Source organism: Jaculus jaculus, chromosome 5 (assembly GCF_020740685.1).
Source record: "Jaculus jaculus isolate mJacJac1 chromosome 5, mJacJac1.mat.Y.cur, whole genome shotgun sequence".
Lineage (NCBI taxonomy): Eukaryota > Metazoa > Chordata > Mammalia > Rodentia > Dipodidae > Jaculus > Jaculus jaculus.
In genome coordinates this window covers 140,553,990-140,576,705 of record NC_059106.1, presented here as the reverse complement: position 1 = coordinate 140,576,705, position 22,716 = coordinate 140,553,990, and the positions used below count along the sequence as shown (strand labels likewise).

The window sequence follows — 22,716 nt, the reverse complement described above, 5'->3', positions numbered from 1 at the left end:
GCATGGAACAACTTCAGATTCTGGGCACAGAGCTAGAGAATTAAAGTAGTTTTTTTCTCATAGTTTCAAAAGCAACTACTTGTGCAATAAAGGTAGCTTAATTAAAATTTATCCAACTGAAACACCATTTATCTGAAACAAATGTTTGTGCCTCTGACATCAACCAGCTCTTCACTTGAGTAGCTAACAATAAACAATGGAATGATGCCCAGTGAATGTCAATTAAAACAAACTGCTACTAATAAACTTTGCCCTGAAAAAAACAAAACATGTCCATATGGGCCCCATACTGACATGCACACATGTGTGAGTAAACAGCTGCACACACAAAGCTTGGCTGCCATAAGTTTTATTTAAAGAGTAAACTTTCATTGAATGCATTTTGAAGTTTTCAATTTTCACTTCATTCTTGAAGGACTAGTTTTAGTTACTAATAACACATGAATTTCAGATAATATTAGCTACATAGTGGAAAAATTCTGGCCCAGTGATAGAAAGTATAGGACTTCTTGATTCAGATTTATTAGAAATGTTTAGACAGGCACTAGGAAGGCTCAACAGGTAAAGGCACTTGCTTGCAAAGCCTGAAGGCTTGAGTTCAATTCCCAAGCTACTCATATAAGCCAGATGCAAAATGTGGTTCAAGTGTTTAGCATTTGTTTATAACAGCAAGAGAGCCTGATTCCCACACCAAGCCACAAACACATGCAATTAAGTAAGATAAATATTATTAAAACTAAGAATGTTAGGACGGGAATATGAGAGCACTAAGCCAAATGTGGACCTTTGAAAGAGCATATCCCTGTGCAATAAAAATGTTACAAGACCAGGCCGTTGGCTCTGGTTTCAAGTACCACTTAGTAAGGGTCCCATTTTTAGATTTTTCTAAGGACCATACTGTAGATGCAGAAAATGAAATCAGCCTGCCTAAAAGGTTATAATTATATATTCATTTTTTTTTACTTTTGAATGTCTTTTTTATTAGTTATGCATATAGTGTATATACAGCCATGATGGTACCATCATTAACCTTCTCCCTGTCACTGTCCCCCCACTGTGAATTGTGGGTGTTGCATTGTGGGGGTGGCCTTCAGTTATGCAGGAGAGGCAATGTCTCTGTGCATAATCAATGAAATTATGGCTCTAACAATCTTCCCACCCCCTCTTCTGTGAATTTCTCTGAGCCATGTTGGGTTCATTTTAGGTCTATTTCAGTGACAGGAGGTCTTGGGAGTCTCTGTGTCTCTGTATATCTGATTTTGTAGGAGTTGAGTGTTCTCTGTGTCTGTCTCCTTCACCTTTATGCTGATACCAGGTTCACGGGAAAAGAATCTCTTGCTCATTACCCCAATAACTCTATGGCTTCAGCTGGTGCCCAGGAGGGGTGCAATGGGCTGATTCTCTCCTCAGGTTCTGCATCCATCTAATAAAGAGAAGCAAATTCTCTGATGGAGAGTGAGGTCAGTGCAAGATACATGGATACTCATTATTATTTTAGAGAGAATTTAATAGGTTTAGACCCTCTTGTAGCCCACTACTGGTGGGAGCTTTATATTGCAGAACAGGCTCATTTTTTGACATTGTTCTGACTTGGTTTCCCCATTCCAGCTACAGGTTCTGTTCCACTGAGCAGATCGATTAGCCAAATTGAGAGCAGTTGGTAACCCACCATGGCTGTGTGCCACTATTGCACTTGTGTGAGCATCACCCTGGGTTGATTTCTGTTGAACAGCTTAGACCACAAATTGCTTAGACAGATGTTGCTCATTTTCCACCAGTCGCTCATGTAGCACCTTCTGGCACTAGACAGCTAATTGTCTGGGGATTGACTCTCTTCCAGTTTCTCAGCCAGGTCGTTCCATATTCTGTCCCAACAGTCTTCAGCAGTAGGGTCTTACCACTAACCTTTGGTGGGTCATCAAGTACTCTGACAGAATTCTGTCTTCTTTTGGGAAACCTTGTAGGTGTCTCTGATCAACAGATCATTGTGGATGTTACCCACATGATGTTAGTGGGAGTTACAGGTCAGTGCCAAGGGAGAAGGAAGAAAATTACAGGTAATATAAAAGAGAAAGGAAGAAAAGAAACAGAAGAAGATTGAGGATAGTCTTTATCATACCCTCTCCAGGACCCTGTGAATCAGGTATTCTCTCTTAGCAAGTGATGAAGGCTTGACTCTTTAGTATGTCTTTCAGGATGTAGGATTTTATGATACCATTTCCATTTGGGTCCAGTTTTTTGTCACCCCACCACCACCATGCTTACTCTCCCTTCCCGCACCACCAGTATCACCATTGTCCAGTCCTTGAGATGTTTATTAGGTATGTCAGCATCACTGGCAGATTCAGGTTAGGAGCCACAGATGAGTGAGACCATGCAACCATTATCTTTCTGTGATTGGATGAGTTCACTGAGAATGATCTGTTCCAAGTTTGACCTTTTTTCTTCAAATTTCATTGTGTCATTTCTTCTTACTGCTGCATAGGATTCCATCATGTTGATATACCACATCTTAGCCATTCATCTAATGATGGACATCTGAATTGATTCCAGCTCTTGGCTATTATGGATTGAGCAGCATAAACATGTTTGAGCAAATATCTCTGAACTGAGCCATGGAGCTTTTAAGGTAAATGCTCAGTAAGGGAATAACTGAGTTTGTTGGTACCTCTATAGTCATCCTTTTCAGGAGTCTCCATATTGCTTTCCATAGTGGTTGTACCATCTTGCATTCCCCCCAACAGTGAATGAGGGTTCCTATTTCTCTACAACCTCACCAACATTTGTTGTCATTAGATTTTTTTTAATGTTTGCTATCCTTACTAGGGTAAGGTAGAATCTCATAGTTGTTTTAATTTGCATTTCCCTGATGATTAAAATATTTTCATAAGTGTGTGTTTGCCATTTGTATTTCTTCCTCTGAGAACTCCCTGTGCAGTTCTCTGCCCCATTTTGTAAGTGTGTTATTTGACTTTATTATTTAGGTTTTTGAGTTCTTTGTAGATTCTAGAAATTAGGCATCTGTCTGATGTTTATCTGGCAAACATTTTCTCCCATCCTGTGGGAATTCGATTGGCTCTGCTTATTGCATGTTTGTCTGTGAAAAAGCTTTTCAGCTTCCTGAGATCCCAATGGTTGAGTTATTGTTTAATTTCTTGAGCTACTGGGGTTTTGTTCAGGAAGTCTTTTACCACTACCATATCATAGAAAGTTCCTCCTATTTTTTCTTCCAGTAGTACCAGAGTTTCTGGTCTTATATTGAGGTCTTTGATCCATCTGGACTTGATTTTTGTGCATGGTGAAATGTGTGGATTGAGTTTCATTTTTCTGCATGTGGTTATCCAATTTGTCCAACACCATTTGTTGAAGATGCTGTCTTTTTTATTCCAGTCTACGTTGTTAGGGCCTTTGTCAAATATCAAGTAGCTATAGTTTCTTGACCCAAAGTCCAGGTCTTCAGTTCTGTTCCATTGGTCTATAAAAGTGATTTTATGCCAGTACCATATTGTTTTTATTACTATGGCTTTGTACTATAGCTTTAGATCAGGTATGGTAATGCCTCCAGAGGTGTTTCTTTCACTGAGGATATGCTTGGATATTCGGGCCTTCTGCCATTCCATATGAATTTTGAGATCATTTTTCTATCTTTTTTCTTCCCCATGAGGTAGGGCAAGGTTAGGCAGATACCATCTTGACCGGAAGTCATAATCATATATTCTTTGCACTACAAAGGCATTCTCTCATTCCCATCAAAATTCTGTTATGATCAAAGTTTTTCATGCTTGCTTGATCTTGTTTTTTTTTTTTTTTCCTGTTCTAGAGAGTCTCACTCATGTAACTTCTGAGGCCAAGAAAATGAGCTGTGTTCACCAAACTGTGTTTATCAGACTTTCTCTGTGTAGTCTAATCCCTATGCATTCATCTGAGTTCATGTGACCATTTTTGATCAAAGCTAGTGAAAGAATGATAAAATCTCCTTTTGGATCCATGTCCTCCCTTCTGAGGTTTTTTTACTATTTCTTGGAATCCTCCTACCCTATATGGCTTAGAGAAGGGAAATCTGGAAAAATGTAAGGGAGAGACTGAACCCTTGGGTCATTTCCTGAGGAGAGTCATTCAGGGATGCTCATGGATCATGCAAGCATGCCATACAAACTTCAACTATTTTGTTAAGCTCCTTGTGCTATGTCAGTACTCCATGTTGAAGAATTTTAATAGCCTGGGGCAGGAGGACAGGACCTGTGGGGTGTTTCAAGCTTATTGAATAATTCAGATACATATAAACCTTGGGTTACCTTTTCAGAAAATGCTGTAGTCATCTTTTCAGGAGATTATTAAACAGTGTGCTAGTTACCAGCTGTGGCCTTTTCTCATGAGGAGTTTTATATTCTCATACTGCGTGCACTCCTAATTTTAAATAGATGTACTTCTTTCTTATGGATTTTGAGCAGATTCTGGAGCATCGGTGAAGACTTCGAAGTTCAAAGCCATGAATTATTGGGGTTAGAATGACAAAGAGCAAAAACAACACATTGCCAAGTATCCCTCTAGATCTCAGATATCATCACTTGTGTGCTTTTAGGCTTTTCAGACCTCCAACGATTCAAAGTACTGAAGGGCATATTTGATGGATATGCTAGGATCTGGGCTGATTCTTAAGTATTTGGGAATGCTGATGTTAAGAAATCCAGGGCCTGTGGAGATGGCTCAGCAGATCAAAGTCCTCACTTGTAAAGCCTGTCGGCCTGGGTTCAATTCCCAAGCACACATGCAAAGCTAAATATAAGTGACACACACCTGTGACCGTGGAAGGTGGAGCCCCAGGAATCCCTGACTCATGCGCCTGCTAGTCTGAGGTCATTTGCAGTGTGGCTGTTTTGAAAAAAAAAATAAAGAAAGTTGGAGCACAGACACTTTGAAATTTTCCTGTGACTTCCCCATGCACAGCGTGGCAACCCTCCCCAACATGCACACAGGACAAAAAAATAAATAAACACTAAACAAATAGAAAGAAACCCAGGGCCTTGTATACCAGAAGGGATAAGAAGCAAGGGCCAGAGTTCATCAAATAATGGCAAGTGTTCTTTTCCTTTTAGCTGCAGAACGTCAGCATTTATGGGAACAAGTCGATCAAGTACTTACTGGATCTGCTTAATCAAGCATAATTGTCGCCATGTGACTGGCAGTTATTGAAAGCTCCTGTGTGACAGTGTCAGAACCGGTACACAAATATCCACCTAAAGTACAGATAGCAAAAGGAAAGCTAACATTCTCCTCAAAAGGAAATCAACATTATATAAGGAAAGAGAGGATGGATTCTGGAATATGGGACGTTTAGTACGTATTTTCTTTGAGTTTGTAAGCAACAAAGGTCCATTGTATTCAGATAAAAAGGGATGTTAATGCCCACATACGTTGTGATGTTGATATGAGAAGTAAAAAAGGGAAGAACCTAACAAGAATTTACCTTTCCCACATTCATTATTTGCATTAATATCTTCATTATTAAGAATAATATCTGCAAGAATGAAGAAGTTCTGCAGGACCTTTAAAATTTATACAAAAATAATCCTACTAAGTATTCATTCTTCTCTCTCTACAACAGAAACTCTCGTGCCCAGATGTTATCAAGACACAATCAAGATGTCAGGCATGCATCATCATTCATTTCTCCACACAGCAGACACAAACTCAGATTACAAATAATGCTACCAGTGTCCACTCATAAGTTGTTGGAAAAATAACTCATTAAAAATTTATGCAATATTGACCCATCGTATTCACACCCAGAGAGCTTAATGAGAGAGATTACTTCCTCATTTTGAAACTTAAAATGGACCATAGGGACTCTGATTGATATAGATTTTTCTTATGGGTCCCTTTTATATTCATTATCTTTAAAAGTGTTTTATTTGCTGTGCTTTAAGAGATATAGGGTAGGATTCCTCTGCAATTCTCCCAAGTTTTTCAAACCTAAGTGAAAATAGAAATTTTAAGATGATTTCCAAAGCACTCTGAGATAGGAATTAGCTATCTTGATATTGTCATTAGCAAAAATCTACTACCTCTTCCTAGTAATTTCATGGTTTAGTTTAGAGTATATTGTTATATTCATAATTAAACAATTCACTCATCAAATAAATTTGCTATTTTAGATGAATTAAGCCTTATTAAATCTTGAAATGTCCTATACCTACACATGATACAAGCCTGACTAAACTCTCTTGGCAATGCCTTTCAGAATAAACTGTATATTTTTTGATGTAAGGGAAATGATGTCAATTTGCTGATTTTATTATGAGCTTTCAATATGCACTATGTCTATTGCCCTAGCTATATGATTCTAGCAAATATTAATTTGTACTCTTGATATGGAAGATTCCATTAGACACTTGGCATTAAAAAAACATAAGATTCATGGTCTCTGCCTTCAGCAAGTTCACCGTCTAGCTGGAGAAGTGAGACAAATACAAAAGACTGGAATACAATGGTAACAAAAGATGCATCATGGAGCCAAATCAACAGAATGAACATATAGATACACAGCTCAGAGAAGAGAGACCTACCTGCTGCCATAACTGGATATTTACCTTTAAAATTCAAATATTCTAGTCTTTTTAATGCATAACTAGATTTTTTTTTCTTTTTTTCCTTTCTCATAAAATTGTAAGAGGAAAAAAAGCAGATTATTTGTCTAAAATTATATATTAGGTAAACTGTTTGTTAAGTCACAGCTACTTATCTAAATACAATATGATTTATAAGAGCTATTGCCAGTTAAAAGTAAATTGACACTAATTACTCAGAAGTGGATTTCAGCTTACAACAATAAACCAAGTGATTTATGCATGCTTTTCCATTGAATTTGTGGAAATTGCTTAAATTTCAGCGATAAAAGGATGACATTAGCTGTGCTGTGTTCCAAAACATATTTCACAAAATTCACAATGTATATTTTATTAAATAGTTAGTTGTGGAGTTAGCTATAAGATATTAGGTACTGGGGATATTTAGAGCACCAAAGTGTGGTCCCAGACCAACAAACATACTTGTACTTTCTCACTGAAGAGTCAATGTTTAATATGTAATGTAATAAAACAAAATTGGGTCTATGTTAAAAGCTTAAATCAGCCTTTAGACATGTAAGTCCCTGTAATTATGATGGTCCCCAAACCAAAAGCAGCATTTGCATTCTAACCCTGGGTCTATAAGTCTGAGAAAGATGTAGAGATACTGTCTTTTAATTTCCAATTTCCACTATTTGTAATAAGATGAGAAACAAAACCCAGAGGAAAAACAAGAGTTCCAAATACTAGTCACTACAACATCATAAATAACTATTGTACACGACTATATTTTAAGTACAGTCTGCATGGTGATGCCTAATCACCACATCAGTAAAGGTGCTAGAATAGTGACTTCATGAATGATAGATGTCCAGGACAGGAACAGGGATAAAAAGAAACAAATGGACCTGGAGAGAGTCTAGTCCAATGCCCCAGTGTCAGAGGGGAGACTTGAGGCCTAAAGGAGTGAAGCCATGTATTCATGGACGTGCCCACTCACACACGAGCATTCAGACTTGCACTGACTTCTGACATTAAGCTCAGGCTCATTTTTAGTATTCTGTTTAACCATGGGCCAAACTCAGGGCATTGTGAAAGGTGAGATACTTATCAAAATGTTCCTACTTGTGAATCCTGTAATATTTGTGTTTCCTAAAAATAATATGGTCACACCTATTAAAAGAGAAAATCGTAACAGTATTCATATCATGGAGCTTAAATACCAGCAAAAAAAAAAAAAAAAAAATCAGCAATGTAATCTTGCCTTTTATTCTATCCTAGAATAAGAGAACTTATTAGAGGAGGTTTTACAAATTTTACTTTATGTGAAATATGGAATTTATCCAAAAGTCTTTAAAAAAAACGATGCCTCCTATAAGACATCCTGAACACTTTCTTGTGAAACAGCATGTTTTATGAGAAAAATGAAATGGAATCACAATTGTTGGCAAAAGGTTACACTTCCTTTTTTTTTTCTCAAATCAAGACTAGTTATTTAAAAAGAAGTTACTAAGAAGATCCATTTCACACACTACGTTCTGATTAGGCTTCTGAGCCTCAAATTTAAGAGCCCCGCTTTTCCTGGGACTCCGATGACCTGATGATAATTACAAAGGTGTGATAATAGAGGGCCTTAAATCAAGCCTGCGAGGAGCTGCTGCCACTCCAAGCACTATCTCATTGTGAGCTGGCAGGGCCCACGTGCTTGCCTTTCAACTGGCAGAGCCGTTTTCTTGGCTGGCATAGCAACCAGCTTTGCCTTAAATCTCCCTGAGCTACACCCTGTTAGAGTAATTTGGTTAATTGAAAATGTCTGCCTTTGGAGAAATCTTGCATGGTGTTTAGTGTCATTTGCAGTTTGTGGAGGAAGATCTCCAGGACAGCAGTGCCTCCTGGCAGCTTTCACAGCCCCCACTGGCCAATGGCAGCAACTAAGACCGAAACATCCACCCAACAAGGGTCCATCCCATGGCATGCAGCTGTCCTCTCTTGCCAGTCACGCTACATGGTCGAAGTATCTCTGAGAAAATGGGAAGCTGCCTTCCATGTAGCCCACCTGGGACAGTTCATTCTCTCAACTAGTAGAATGGAACTGGGAGAGCCCAAAGGAAAGCTGACTGACCATCTTTAATTGTAGGAGTAAATGCTATGCTCCAGGCTATGTGGTGTGAGATAAGCAATGGGAAGAAACAGAATGAAAGTAAGAATTCTTTCATAATCCAAAAAGAAACACCAGTTGACATATTTGTGTTGTGTGGAGGGTGGACTTTAATATAATCACAATGAATTTAATATTGTCTCCCAGTATTTTTATTTCTTTCTAATAATTTCATTGCATCTTAATGGGTTAACTGAGAATAGTGCCACATGCCTAAAATCCTGGCATGAAGGAGTCTAATGAATTTAAGGTCAACCTGGGTTACATAGCAAGATTTTAACTCAATAAATGAATAAATAAGACATTTTAAAGTAGAAGTTAAATTACAATCAGAGGTATATGTCTATAATATAAACACTAGGAAAGTGAGGCATGAGATTCAAAAGTTCAAGGCCTTCCTTTGCACATAGGAAACTCAAGGTCAGCCTGAGCTACCTAGCAAGACACAACCTCAAAACAATGGTAACAATAATAATAGATTACAGTGTTATTTTTGCTTAACATTTAAAGTTCTGGTGTACTAATAGAAGTAGAGGTTAAACACTGACTAGTCTACCAAAACACATCAGTGAATTAAAAAAGCAAAACAACAATTAGCAACAACAACAAACACAAGGTGCTCTCCTTGGTAGGAAAAAGAATTCAGTGTCTGAAAGGGAGAATCTTTTTGCTTACTTCTTCTTATACAGACCCAGCTCAGCCTTGATTGCCTCTTGTGTCTCTGAGGACCTTACTTAATCATCTAAACCCAGTCTCATTTTACTCTGATGGTCTTGCCAGTTCTCCTGGATCCAATGATACTTTTGTTTCTTTACTTATTCCCTGAGAACTCTGAGGCTTCAAGCTTGTCCTTCTTGTTTGCGTGGCTTCCCTCAAAATCTCCCCAACTACCCCAAACCAACAGTTAAAAGCATTCAGAAATATGTGAAACATTGCAATCAATCACAGAGTTGCCAAAACACAACATTGTTTAGAATCTGGCATTATGCCAGACACGCCTCTTCTCAAAGGACTTACAGTGGACATTAGTGCACATTCTGTGTTACATGTCCTGGAAATAAGCCCATCTATTTAAAAGGCCTTTCCAGTTTGGCAGAGCTAGTTTGTAAAATGTGCTTGTACATTGATTCTTTGGGATTCTGAATCTTTTCTTACAGAAGCTATCATATACAGAGTGGTTTAAGTCCCAGACCATCTGTGAATGTCTACCAAGCCCACAAATTACCCTGAAACCAAAGATATCAGAGATCTCCTTGGTTAGAGATGAAGGAGAATAGAGACCTGTAACCTTTAAAAAATATTATAGATGATAAAATAGAGATATTAAAAGGCTAGCTCTACAATTTTCTTGGTGTAGGGGTATGTATCGTGTGTGGGTGGGGGGTCAGAGAAGGACTACTTTGGGTTTTCTGTCCACATCTGCTAACTAGTTTGAGACAAGATCTCTCTTGTAGTTTTCCAGTGCAAATGCCAGAGTAGCAGATCTGAAAGCTTCAGGATTCTCCTGATTCCACCTCCCGTTGTAATAGGCAGGTTGTTTCTACAGATGCATGTGCCACTTGTATCTGGCTTCATGTAGGTTTGGGGATGCAAACTGTGATGGTCAGGCTGACACAGCTAGTACTTTTAAGAACTGAGCATCTCCTTAGCACTTAACTTTTCCATTTTCATATAATACTGTTGCTGCTACCTTCTAATTCAGGGACAAAACACCCAACCAGAAGCTGCCTGTGGAAGTTCCACCACGGCATGGAAAGCACAGAAGAGCAGAGAGCCAGGGTGCAAAACTTGTCACAGTAGCAGAAGAAAGCAGCAAAACTGAGCTAGCTAGACAAATAAATAAATAAATAAATAAAGGAAAAATGGGCTAGAGAGATGGCTTAGCCATTAAGCGCTTGCCTGTGAAGCCTAAGGACCCCAGTTCCAGAACCCATGTTAGCCAGATGCACAAGGGGGCGCATGTGTCTGGAGTTTGCTTGCAGTGGCTGGAGGCCCTGACATGCCCATTCATTCTCTCTCTTTCTCTCCCTGCCTCTTTCTCTCTCTGCCTGTCACTCTCAAGTAAATAAATAAAAATGAACAACAACAAAAAAAAAAACTTTTAAAAGAATGAGCTACCTAGCTCTGGCAAGGGGAGCTGTATTATAAAATCCTGAGACCCACCTCAGTGACATACCTGCCTAGGCAAGACTCTACCTCTAAGAGCCCCCACTAGCTGGGGATCCAGTATCAGTATTAATCACGAACACGTGAGACCATGGGAGGTATTTTACTTTCAGACCACCACAAATATGAAGGGGCAGAACTGGAACTCCTCTGGATTACAAAGCCTGGCAGTATCTCCAGGTAACCTCACAACAATCTTAAATGGAATTATCCATATGAAGAAAGAGAGTGTGAGAGAGCTCAAGTACTGTAGACAGTCAAACAGCCAGTACCAGCAGAGAGGTAGGGTGGGTTTCTCAAACTTTATGCTCATCTCAAGAAAGAATCTTGGAAACAACATGGTTGTCATATGGTTTCCTCAGTTTAACAGATGACTCTTTAATCAGAAAACCCATGGATTCCAGAAGACAGTGATATAATATACCCACAGTGTTAAAAGAAAAATACTCTCAAGGAAGAATTCTATATGTAAAAATATTGGGCTGTAAAAATTATGGAGAAATTAAGGCAGTTTCCACAAACAAAAGATGAGAGAATAGAGTGAGATTGACTGAAGGCTTTCAGGTTGAAATGAGAACCATGTGGTATTAAGCAAATGCATAAAAAAGAAAGAAGAAATTAAAAATTTGATGGCTATGTCTATAATTCCAGTCCATAGAAGGCTGAGCAAAAATGTAGACAGATATTTCTTTAAAGAGACTATATAGATAGTCTAAGAGCACATGAAAACATGTTCAGTACAACAGACGTTAGGAAGATGCTAATCAAAGTCACCTGATGATACTACTTCCCATCAAGCAGATTCAAAAGGACAGATGATGAAACTGCTGAGAGCATGGTAACACTGAAACCCTAAGACACTATGGTAGGCATGGGAAATGGTGCAGGTGCCTTGAAGCACTTAGGCAGTTCCTCCAAAAATGTTCCCATAGAGTTGGCTATAGAGTTGCCATGTGACTCTGCAATTCCAATACTGGTTAAGTACCCAGGAAGACTGAAAAAAAATTTCCACAACAAAACATTCACAAAGATTCTCAGCAGTGTTATCCAGCAGAGTCAAAATGTGGAAGTTACCCAAATGTCCATCACTTGTTAAGTGTGTAAAATATGATGGACTCTTGCAGTGGAACATTGCATAGCTACACAAAAGGAATCAAGCATTTATACCACAATATGATGAACTTTGGAAACATTGTAATATATGTATGTATATATATTACAATTTCACTTACATGAATTGTCTGTATGAACCAAATATTCTATCACCAAATTTTGTACTTAAAAATTGTGTTGTGGGCTGGAGAGATGGCTTAGTGGTTAAGGGCTTGCCTGTGAAACCTAAGAACCCCGGTTGGAGGCTCAGTTCCCCAGGTCCCACGTTAGCCAGATGCATAAGAGGGCGCACGCATCTGGAGTTCGTTTGCAGAGGCTGGAAGCCTTGGCGCACCCATTCTCTCTCTCTCCCTCTATCTGTCTTTCTCTCTGTGTCTGTCACTCTCAAATAAATTTAAAAATTTTTTTTTAATTGTGTTGTTATAATGTGCTAACTATATCTTAACAAAACCAGTATAAGATACTGGTGTATTTCCATATACTCCAATTTAATTCCTTATAGAATGTAGCCTGAGGCTTGAGAATTTTAAAATCATCTCCAGTGGTTCTATTATATGACATAATACAACTCCAAGAGGCTAGGGAGATGGCTTAGTGGGTAAAGTACTTGTTGTAAAAGCATGAAGACCTGAGTTTGAATCCCCAGCACCCGTGAAAAACAACAGGAATAGTAGTGCAGCAAAGTTGAAAGTTTCTATTCTGGCCCAGAGTAGTAGAAGCTAGATGGAGTTTGGAGCCAACTATGTGATTAAACCAACGATCTGAAGTGTGCTATGTGGCTTAGCTGTGCTCTGGTAGATTAGCTACATTAAATGCTTTTTTTGATATACAATGCTTTCTACTTATCATGGTTTGACAGGATGATTACCCTTAAAATGATGGATAAAATATATAAACCGTGGTTTTCTACAACATGAGTGTGTAGGCATTTCTTTTTAAATTAACTTATTTTTGAAAATTTCCTACATGTATATATTTCGATCATATAATCATATTCTTTCCTCATTTCCCTCTCTTATCCCACACTCACTAGACAGTCTTCCCTCTCTTACCCTCCCTCCCTTCCTTTCTTTCTTCCTTCTTTCCTTTCTTCCTCTTCTGCCCTACCCTCTGGAGGAACAGAAAGTGAAAGGAGTCTTAGATTTCAGTGAATGAGCTCTTCTCCTGGCTTCTCTCCACAGCTGTAACATGTGGCACCCCAAAGTGCTTAGGTCTGTGCCTTTGGAATAACTGCTGTTATATAAATTGACTAAACCCTATTGTTCTAAAGCTTGAAGGAAGAATGAGACCTCTTCCCAAGCTATCATCTTGTGGCACAGGGTGGAGGCCTAGCTTTCCCAAATCATGCCTAGATGCCACCTCACATCGCATACTACGTGTCCCAAGCAAGACCCCCTCCCTTGCAGTGCAATATCCTCCTCTTCTCCCCCCAAAGCCTTAAAAGCTCCTCCTCTTACTCATGGCTCCAAAACTTTTTCCCTTTTGCCTTGGTTCCCACTTTCTTTGGCCTAGCATTAAATGAAATCTTGAGGCCAAGAAATGGTTAATTTCCAAGGATCCTCTATTCCTAAGCCCAAACTTATTATATTGAAGACATTAAATTTCTCATGACTTCAGTCATTATGGTTCCCATTTACAAGTCACAACTAGTTATCATTACATGCCTTGATGTGGGAGATGTTAAAGTGAAGGAAAGAAAAAGTTAGTGATTATTTCTCAATCTATAACGATGCAAGAGAAATTCACATGTAATGAAGTGAAAAGGGCGACATTAAAACTCAAATATGCATTTGAAAACAAATATTGCCCTTGTTTTAAACATTTACTCAAAAATAATAGCATTTTCAGAATAGCAAATGTTCATTAAGAAAATTTAAAATTTTTAAAATCATTACCAAAGCAGTTAGAATAATAGTATAGATCACATAAAATTCAGGTATCATCTTGGAGTGATATGTACTATTTTCCTGATTTGAGTTATTAATTCTTTCTGAAGCTCATGGACATGAAGTCTGACTGTCATAAACTATATTTTCATTGAGAAGTCTCTCATATTTACAACATTTAAAAATTATAAAAATTATAAAACTGAGCCGGGCCTGGTAGCACACGCCTTTAATCCCAGCACTCGGGAGGCAGAGGTAGGAGGATTGCCATGAGTTCAAGGCCACCCTGAGATGACAGAGTTAATTTCAGGTCAGCCTGGACCACAGTGTGACCCTACCTCAACCCCCCCCCAAAAAAATTATAAAACTGTTACCTGCCTTTTCTTTTATAACATCATGATTTCCAATCAGTTTTGGATAAAAGATAGAAAAATATAAGCAAAGCCACCAGTACCTAATCATTCATCTGTCTTGTGTGATCATCTTAAACCATAGCTCAACTGTGTTAGAATTCTCCTTTCTAGACATTCCCAAGGTCAGAAATGGGAGTTAAATTACTTCAAAATCTCTCAAGAATATAAAGCAAACATAGCCAAAGCAGAAACTAGGAGAATCAAAGAAATTTCTAAATGGGGAATTAAGACACAAAGGAACAATTTTGAACTTAAGAGCTTGGAACAGAAAACAAAAATGAATAACAGGCTTTGCTTTCTTGATAATGTCAGGATTTCCTAGCTGTTATATGAGTATAATCCTCCGTTTTATGAAGTATTATTTGGCAATCATTTTTCATGTCCAGTTGTCTTTCTCCTCACTACTGAGCATTTCCAACCGCCTCCAGTTAGGACATGGGTATCTATGTTTTCCCTAGTTGTGGTGCTCTGTCTACACGCAAGACACTGGTTTGGACTCCTAACTGAACGTATGGAGTTAAGTATAGACTGGAATGAGGATGGTGTTCTACCATAATGATGTTTGTGGCTGGGTGACCAGAGCTACAGAACTCTGCATTTGACTTCATTTCACTTATGTGCCTTGTCTTTTCTGCTTTTAGCATAACAAAGAAACTCCTGGAATTCAGAATTAAAAATTCACTTGTTTATAGATGGCTAACTCCCTTTAAATTATTCTGAATCTGCAGATAAGCACAGTTGCTGGCTATTATAATGTGATTTTTATGACCATATATCTGAAGGTAACCTAACAACAATGAAGTATTCAAACAATTGTGGCAAATGATACCTCATCATACAGGTAAGAGGGAAAAAAAGTAACAAGGTAATATTAAGATGTAATTAACTCAGACAGTCACAGTAATATGACTATAAAGTATTCTTGATATAGCTACAGGACAGAAATCTCTGAGGCAATGAAACTTGGAAAAAAAAAAAATATCCAAGATGCTGACATTACCAAGCTCAGTAAATGAAAGAACACTGTATAAAGATTTAATAGTATTGGGCTCCATTTGCAATTGTCACTTGACACAAATGACAACTCTTCTATTACTTTTGTAAATAAATGTATGTAAAATTAACTTCATTATGATGTGTTGCAGTTATCCTCACGTTGCTGGAACAAAACAACCAAAAGTAACTATTGGGACGAAAAGGTTTGTTTTGGCTCACAGTCTCCTCGTGATGACAGGGAAAAGATGATGGAGCAGAGGCTGGACATCACCTTCTTGCTACAGCAGTTGAAAAACATTAGGAAGAAAGTGAGCTAATCTCTGGCAAAGGGGAGCTGGCTATAACACCCCAAAGCCCACTCTGGACAACACACCAATTCCAGCAAGGCTCCACTTCCTAAATTGCCACTAGTAGGAGACCAGCCATTCAGAACACATGAGTTCATGTGGGACATCTGATTCAATGAACCACATAATGCCAAGAATAATATAAGATGCCTTGCTTCAGAGTACTCTCAAAATTGACAACCATAGAAATAATCAATATTATCTTATAAAGATATAGTAAATAATCAGTTGGTACATGTATATTGCACATAACATATTTACTGACCTTACCCAGGTCAGTTGTTTTGAAATATATGAAAATATTATATGTTCCAAAAAGTACACAAATTAGTGTACTACCTAATGGATTAATAAAAATAAATATACTCAGGCTAGGGAGATGGCTCATGAGGGCTCAAGGGGACTTGGTTTCAGTTAGATTCTCCAACACCAACATAAATAGTTGGGAAGGACCATTCACATCTTTGACTGCAGTCTCAGAATGAGCAAAGACCAAAGGATCACTGAGGCATACAAATAAATAATGGCAAGCTCTGGAATCAGTGAGAGATTCATCCCAAGGAAACAAGCAGATGAGCAGGATATAAAAGAACACCTAACAATCTCCTTTGGCCTCTGAATGCACATGCATTTGGACATACATGCACATACCACACACCACACAAACACCATGCCACACATACTTCAAGGAATAGAACAAACTGTGGAATGCCTATCAGATCACAAAATGATGCATTGGCAGCCTGAGGTCATGCTTTCTCTGTTAACAGTAATCGTTGTCCTAACATCTAACACTAAAAATTAATTATTTATCATTTATTAATTACTTATTTATTACTGGGCATAGTGGCACACACCTTTAAATCCAGCACTCGGGAGGCAGAGGTAGGAAGATTGCAATGAGTTCAAGACCACCCTGAGACTACACAGTGAATTCCAGGTAGCCTGAACTAGAGCAAGACACTACCTCAAAAAACCAAAAAGAAAAAAAAAAATTTAGCTATTCCTGCTTTAAACTTTCTCTACATGGCATCAAGTAATCTGTGCTTTATTAGACTATTTCTATTCAACATAATCTTTGTTAGACTGTCCACGATCATATAGTAGTTTGTCATTTTTTATTGCTATGAAATACTGCTGTGTAGTGTACTATGTAGTGTAGGCATTTATAATTTCCTTATTGTTTTGTGGATGGCCAGTAACCTGTTTCCAGGTTAAGACTGAATAATATTGTCATGAACTTTATCTTCAACACTTTTTTTGCACTTATGCTAGAATAGGTATAATTTTTCTGGGTTATACAGTCATTTTCCCAAATGGAAAAGGAGTTCTAGTTAACCTGCATATTTGCCAACACTTGGTAATATCAATCTTTCTAATTTTAGACACTTTAGTGAATTTGTGCTAGAAATTCATTACAATATTTTCTGAATTTTTGTGTGTCTTCTCAAAAACAAAATTCAGGGTTTCTGTTAGAATGCCTCCTTGGACACAAAAAGAATAGCTTATGTTGGAACAACCTTCCCCACGGGTGAATGGTTTTCACAGTTGTAGGTTAGGAAATGACTATGCACATCTGTTAGTATATTCAGTTAGATTTTCAACTGAAAGATCATTTCTGTGAACTTTTAAAGTGTACTTTGAAAGCTAAGGGATATTTGAAAGCATTTCAAGAAGTCTATAATAAGAAAGAGAGCGGGGAAAGCACAGTGCTTCTCACTCAGGATGGCTTACCCAACACCCTTGAGCCTGGCTCCCCTGCCTCCTCAAATCCCCTTTCTAATGACACAGGGGATAAAAGATAAAAATAAATCCATGGCATCACTTGAAAGCTGGCAGGTGTACTATCACAAACCAGAAAAGCAAAGAGTTCCTGGAAGACATTAGAAAGTAAGTGGGAACAGATTGACAATGAAACCTAACAAAGCCGAGAAACTATAAATCCCACACAGACAAAGCAGAGCCCAGAATAGTTGCACTTTTTTTAAAGCACCAAATCACACAAAGGACTCAACAACAACAACAAAAAAAAAAAAAGGTACAGGATCTGGGAGATGGAACAGGCCATGAGGAGCTCTACAGTTAATTAATTAAAGAATGACTAAACAGCTTACAAAAATTATCTCTACCCAAAGTTAGTGAATCTCACATTGTATCCAAGAGGAATTTCTCAAACACAGTTATGCAAAATGAGAATTCCACATCAGCATTAAAAATCTGGGCTGAGGGCTGGAGAGATGGCTTAGCGGTTAAGCGCTTGCCTGTGAAGCCTAAGGACCCCGGTTCAAGGCTCGGTTCCCCAGGTCCCACCTTAGCCAGATGCACAAGGGGGCGCACGCGTCTGGAGTTCGTTTGCAGAGGCTGGAAGCCCTGGCGCGCCCATTCTCTCTCTCTCTCTATCTGTCTTTCTCTCTGTGTCTGTCGCTCTCAAATAAATAAATAAATAATTTTTTAAAAAATCATGATTTGATTATTTAAAAAAAAAATCTGGGCTGAAGAAATTGAGTAATGCTTTAATAACAAGTTACATTCATGATTGAGGGAAATCACCTGACTGTTCTACCCATTACATATGGGGGGGGGCAGTAGGAACAAAAGCTCCCAATCAAGACAGGAGGTTGTCCCAGAGCTGGGAATCCCCTGATTTGCTTTTTATACATAAACTAATTAAACTTCTTCAGCCAAACACTTCTGACTAGTGAAACCACGCTTACCAGCTTGTACACAAAAAGTCAGCTTAATTCTTTTCTTGGCACATAAAAACACACACGTAGGTAATTAAAGGGGAAAACCTCAAACAGAGTCTCTCCTTTGCCCAGACGCACACATTTCTCTGTCAGTTGTACAGGTTTTAGAATGGGCCTCTGGCTGTCTTTGAAAGACATAGAAAAGTATGACCTAAGACCACTGTAAACTAACACAAGTTGACCTGAATGATATCACCAGTATTTTTAGCTTCATTCAGGTGACATAATGACAGCACATGCTTTAAAAGAACATGAGGGGAAAACCATCCTTCCCTAACAATTAATTTTCATTGACAATTTTTAGACATATATATAATGATTTTGATCAGTCCCCTCTCATTACCTACTCTTGTCCCGCCTCCCTGTTTCCCTTGCACTAAACCCTTTCATTTTCCCAACTCATTTCTCTTCTACTTTGACATCTTTTATCTTGTGTGTGTGTGTGTGTGTGTGTGTGTGTGTGTGTGTGTGTGTGTACGTGCATGCACATCCTATGGAGTTTAAATAGCATGAGTAGGGAGTTATTGGTCAGAGCATGCATAATTTACCAGTGGTCACAACAATGAAGAAAATGTCTCCCCATTCCCTGGAAACCATTAACTGCCAATAACTGTTTAAAGATGAATGGGGGCACATGCCCTCCTACACCATCATAGCAGAATGTTGATGGGCCCAATATTGTGAAGATGACAATAGTCACTGTGAGGTCATGAGCCTAATGGCCACATCATGTCTGAAAGCAGCATTCCAAAGTGTTTCCTTATCCCCCTGGCTCTTCTATTCTCTCACCTCCTCTTCCATGTCTAATATTTATTTTGTAGTAGAAGAAACACATTATTAATTCCTCACCTCCCTGGAAACCTCTGGAATCCTTTTGCTGACAGTGCCATTGCAATTTTATAGCATCACACTCTCCTGCAAGTCAGAAGGGGAGTTGAATGCATTATACTACCAAGAAGAAATCAGCTAATAAAGAAAACTGATTAATCGATATTTGCATGAGCAACACATTGAAGCGAGGAAAGTCGACATCAGCTCCATGGTATATACCGCCAGGTAGAGAGAGCACGTCGGAGTCCACTCCTTCATTCTTGATTTAGCATATGTGAGCTTTACTTCTTTCTCAGCTAACAGCCAAAATAATTAACACAGACTTTACATATACTAGGAAAGTGCTGTGTTGAGAAAAAGCAGAAATTGTACAAACCCTGTGGACAAGCAGTTTGCTGCCAGAAATAGAACTGTGAACTTCACTCTGATTGGAAATGCTTCCATGTGGTGTAAAGGTGGCTGAGACTAGGAAGCAGCCTCAACATTTTCCACACTCTCCCCCTATACAAGGATCTCAGAGCCAGTCATCAAGACATCTTAAAATGAGGGCAAAAAAAAAAAAAGTCCAGGTCTCTTTTTCTTGATCTACCCTTCCTAGATTTATACCCAATTGCAATATTTTAGGCTTGTTACTGCTTTGTCTGCCTTTCTTGGTAGAAAGTGATGCAGAAGATTATATTATACAGTTACTTGCTTTAAATGGCCAAAGCAAAAGACCCCCAGCAAGGTCAAGTATTTGGTACCACGTAGGTAGCTATCGAAGAGGACAGTGTCAACTCCAGGCCTCCTGGCTCCTAATTAGCACTCCTTCCACTATACTGTGCTTCATATCAAGCCTGTGAGATCCTCGCATGATAATGGGAATAATGTCACACATGAGAAGGCTGGTGATCTCCAGGGAATATCAACATTCTACTTTGGAGAAGGCAATGCCTCCCTTCCAAAGAGAGAGAGAGCTATGCAAAATGTACAAGTCTGCGAACTTAGAGCAAGTGCTTCTCCTAAGCAGCAAATGGTAATGTCACAAGTAAAATCAGGTAGTTCCATGTGCAAATATCACCATCTGGAATCTAAATATTTAAATCACTCTTTAAGGGGGAAAAAGTCAGGCTTCTTGTCACCACAATTAAGCTGCAACTCTATTACTGAGTTGATACTTCCCCCAGAAAATCTCCTTCTGGACTAGCTTTGCTGCACAATTCAAAACAGCTTTGGGAGGAGGGAGTAGTATTTCTGAGAAGCTTGGGGAGAAAATGGCCTCAAAACAGAATTTGCTTAATAGAGAAAACCCTGGATGGCTGGGTGGGTGGGGGTGTTATGAAGAAAGTGGAATTGTTTTTATTATATTGGAATTTTTCAAATAAAAGCACAAGACAAAGGAAAAGATGATCAAATGGATCATTTCCTCAGATAAATGCTATGATGCTTCATCTTCATGGTCAATAGTGTTCCATTTGTGGGTGCCCCAATCTCAAAAACCAATTTGATTTATCTGTTTGCTCCTCCTTACATACATCTCCAGAGCTGTAACAGATTCAGGGAAATAGATGACCCAGTCACAAAAGTGCTTGTTTCTCTAGGGACTTGTCTTTAAATTGACCTTGGGATTCAGAAACCCAAACCAGCATTTGTTGGACCCCAGGATAGTATTAAATAAGGAAAATATGAACAAAACAAAAAAAAGAGGAATAAGCAAAGTTGGCCAAAGCTAATAAATACTCATTTAGACAGCCAAACCTACGGATAAAAAAGGAAGCCAAGCCAGTAGATAAGAATTCAGAGTCCCCATTTAGCTGCCGGCTCCTTGTGGGCCATAAGTGGTTACAGGAAATGTCTGCTTAGATTAATGTCACACCAACATCAGTCTTTTACAAGCAACTTTAAAATGTGAACTTTTATGTGGCTTTCTGCATCTGCTCTTTTAATTTAGAAGATTTTGTTGGTATTAGGGAGAAACAGAAGTAAAAGCCTTAGGTTCAATACAGAAGTGGATGATTCAAGGAAAATGTTTTGTTTACCTTGAATTTTAATGTGCTCAGATATCTCCTTTTTTCCTATGTCCTTGGTCTCCTAGGAGGAAGCACACAGATGTGTGGTAATATTCTTGGAATTATGGGCTATGATGAATTTTAAAGTGAAACCAAGTCTTGTATAACTTGTGGCATAAAAACTGTTGCTGTCATGGGAGGGAAATTTACATAATTAATATTCAATGGCTTTGTGTAGGGAGTGCATGTTTTTAAATCTCCCACTACTACCGGTGAGGGCTGTTTTATAATTAGGTAGATAAAATAAAAGGTGGCATTTTGGTTTCCTATGCCAATCTGAAACAAACATAACTAGAATGTTTGAAAGGTAAAACAAAAATGTAATAATTATATCGTTCATGACTCTAGTCATTTCCAGATGCTGTGGAAAGACTGTCAGCCTCAGGAGAGAGAGGAATTCTTTGAAATCCTCAAGGTTTGCAAAGAAGAGGTCTACGGTTCCTTCCTAAATCCGCATAAACTGGCCAAATACAACTTCTGTGTTTATTTCTGGATTTAGCCCCTGAGAAATTTAACATCTCTTCTTTCTTAGGATGCTCTCTCTTTTATTAATTACATTTATTATTATGTACCTCACAGTGTGAAAATATGGTATATTGGTCATATTCCCATTGGGTTATACCCCCACTTCTTTTAAAACGGATGACTAGGATTATTTAATCAAAGCATTCAGTGACTCTATTCCTGCATCTCTTCTCAAGTGTTTCTGCCTGGCATTTGCCATTTTCCCTTCCTACTTGGTGAGATTTGGCTTTCTGTTCCAGGATGTTCTTGCGGAAAAACATGGAATGTTCACAGATTAGTGTATCAAGCTTGCACAGGGACCATGCTAGTCTCTGTATCATTCCAATTTCAGTGTATGTGCTGCCAAAGCAAGCATGGGCTACATTCTTATAACCCTTCTCCCCCACTTTCATTTCACTGAGGTCTGTCATCAGTGGCATAATATTGGTATTCACTATGGGGTCAAAATGCACCAGTCAGTCTCAGTGTGGGGGACACTGCGTCTGGGTACACCATCCCACTCCATGTCTCTTACAATCTTTCTGCCTTCTCTTTCACAGTGTTCCCTGAGCCTTGGCCAATGTGTTATAAGTCTTCTTTAGTGTTGAGCTCTCTGCATCCTCTCAATTTCTGCTTTGATGAGATTTGAGTCTCTTTAATGTCTAGCACCATATCCTACAGGAGGTTGTCAGCATAGCAGTGAGAGAAGCATTTCAGTTTAAATTGCCCCTTTAGGACACTATTTTGGAACTAGGAAGCTCCTGATTACACTAGGAGGGTTTAGTGAGCAGGTCACATGTAGGTGCTATGGTCAAAACCTTTCTAGCCATCCAACTTTAGCACCACATGCCAGGAAGGGAAGGGTAGCAATGCAACCCCTGAACTAAGTCCTCTGCAAGCTAATTACCACCATGTGACTTCAGTTGAGAAAGCTGAATGAA

General features: G+C 38.7%; 1 pseudogene; it reads right to left on the bottom strand.

Moving 5' to 3' along the window:
- Positions 1–22,048: 22,048 nt before the first annotated feature.
- On the bottom strand, positions 22,049–22,147 carry LOC123461213 (annotated as a pseudogene).
- Between the last annotated feature and the right edge of the window lie 569 nt (positions 22,148–22,716).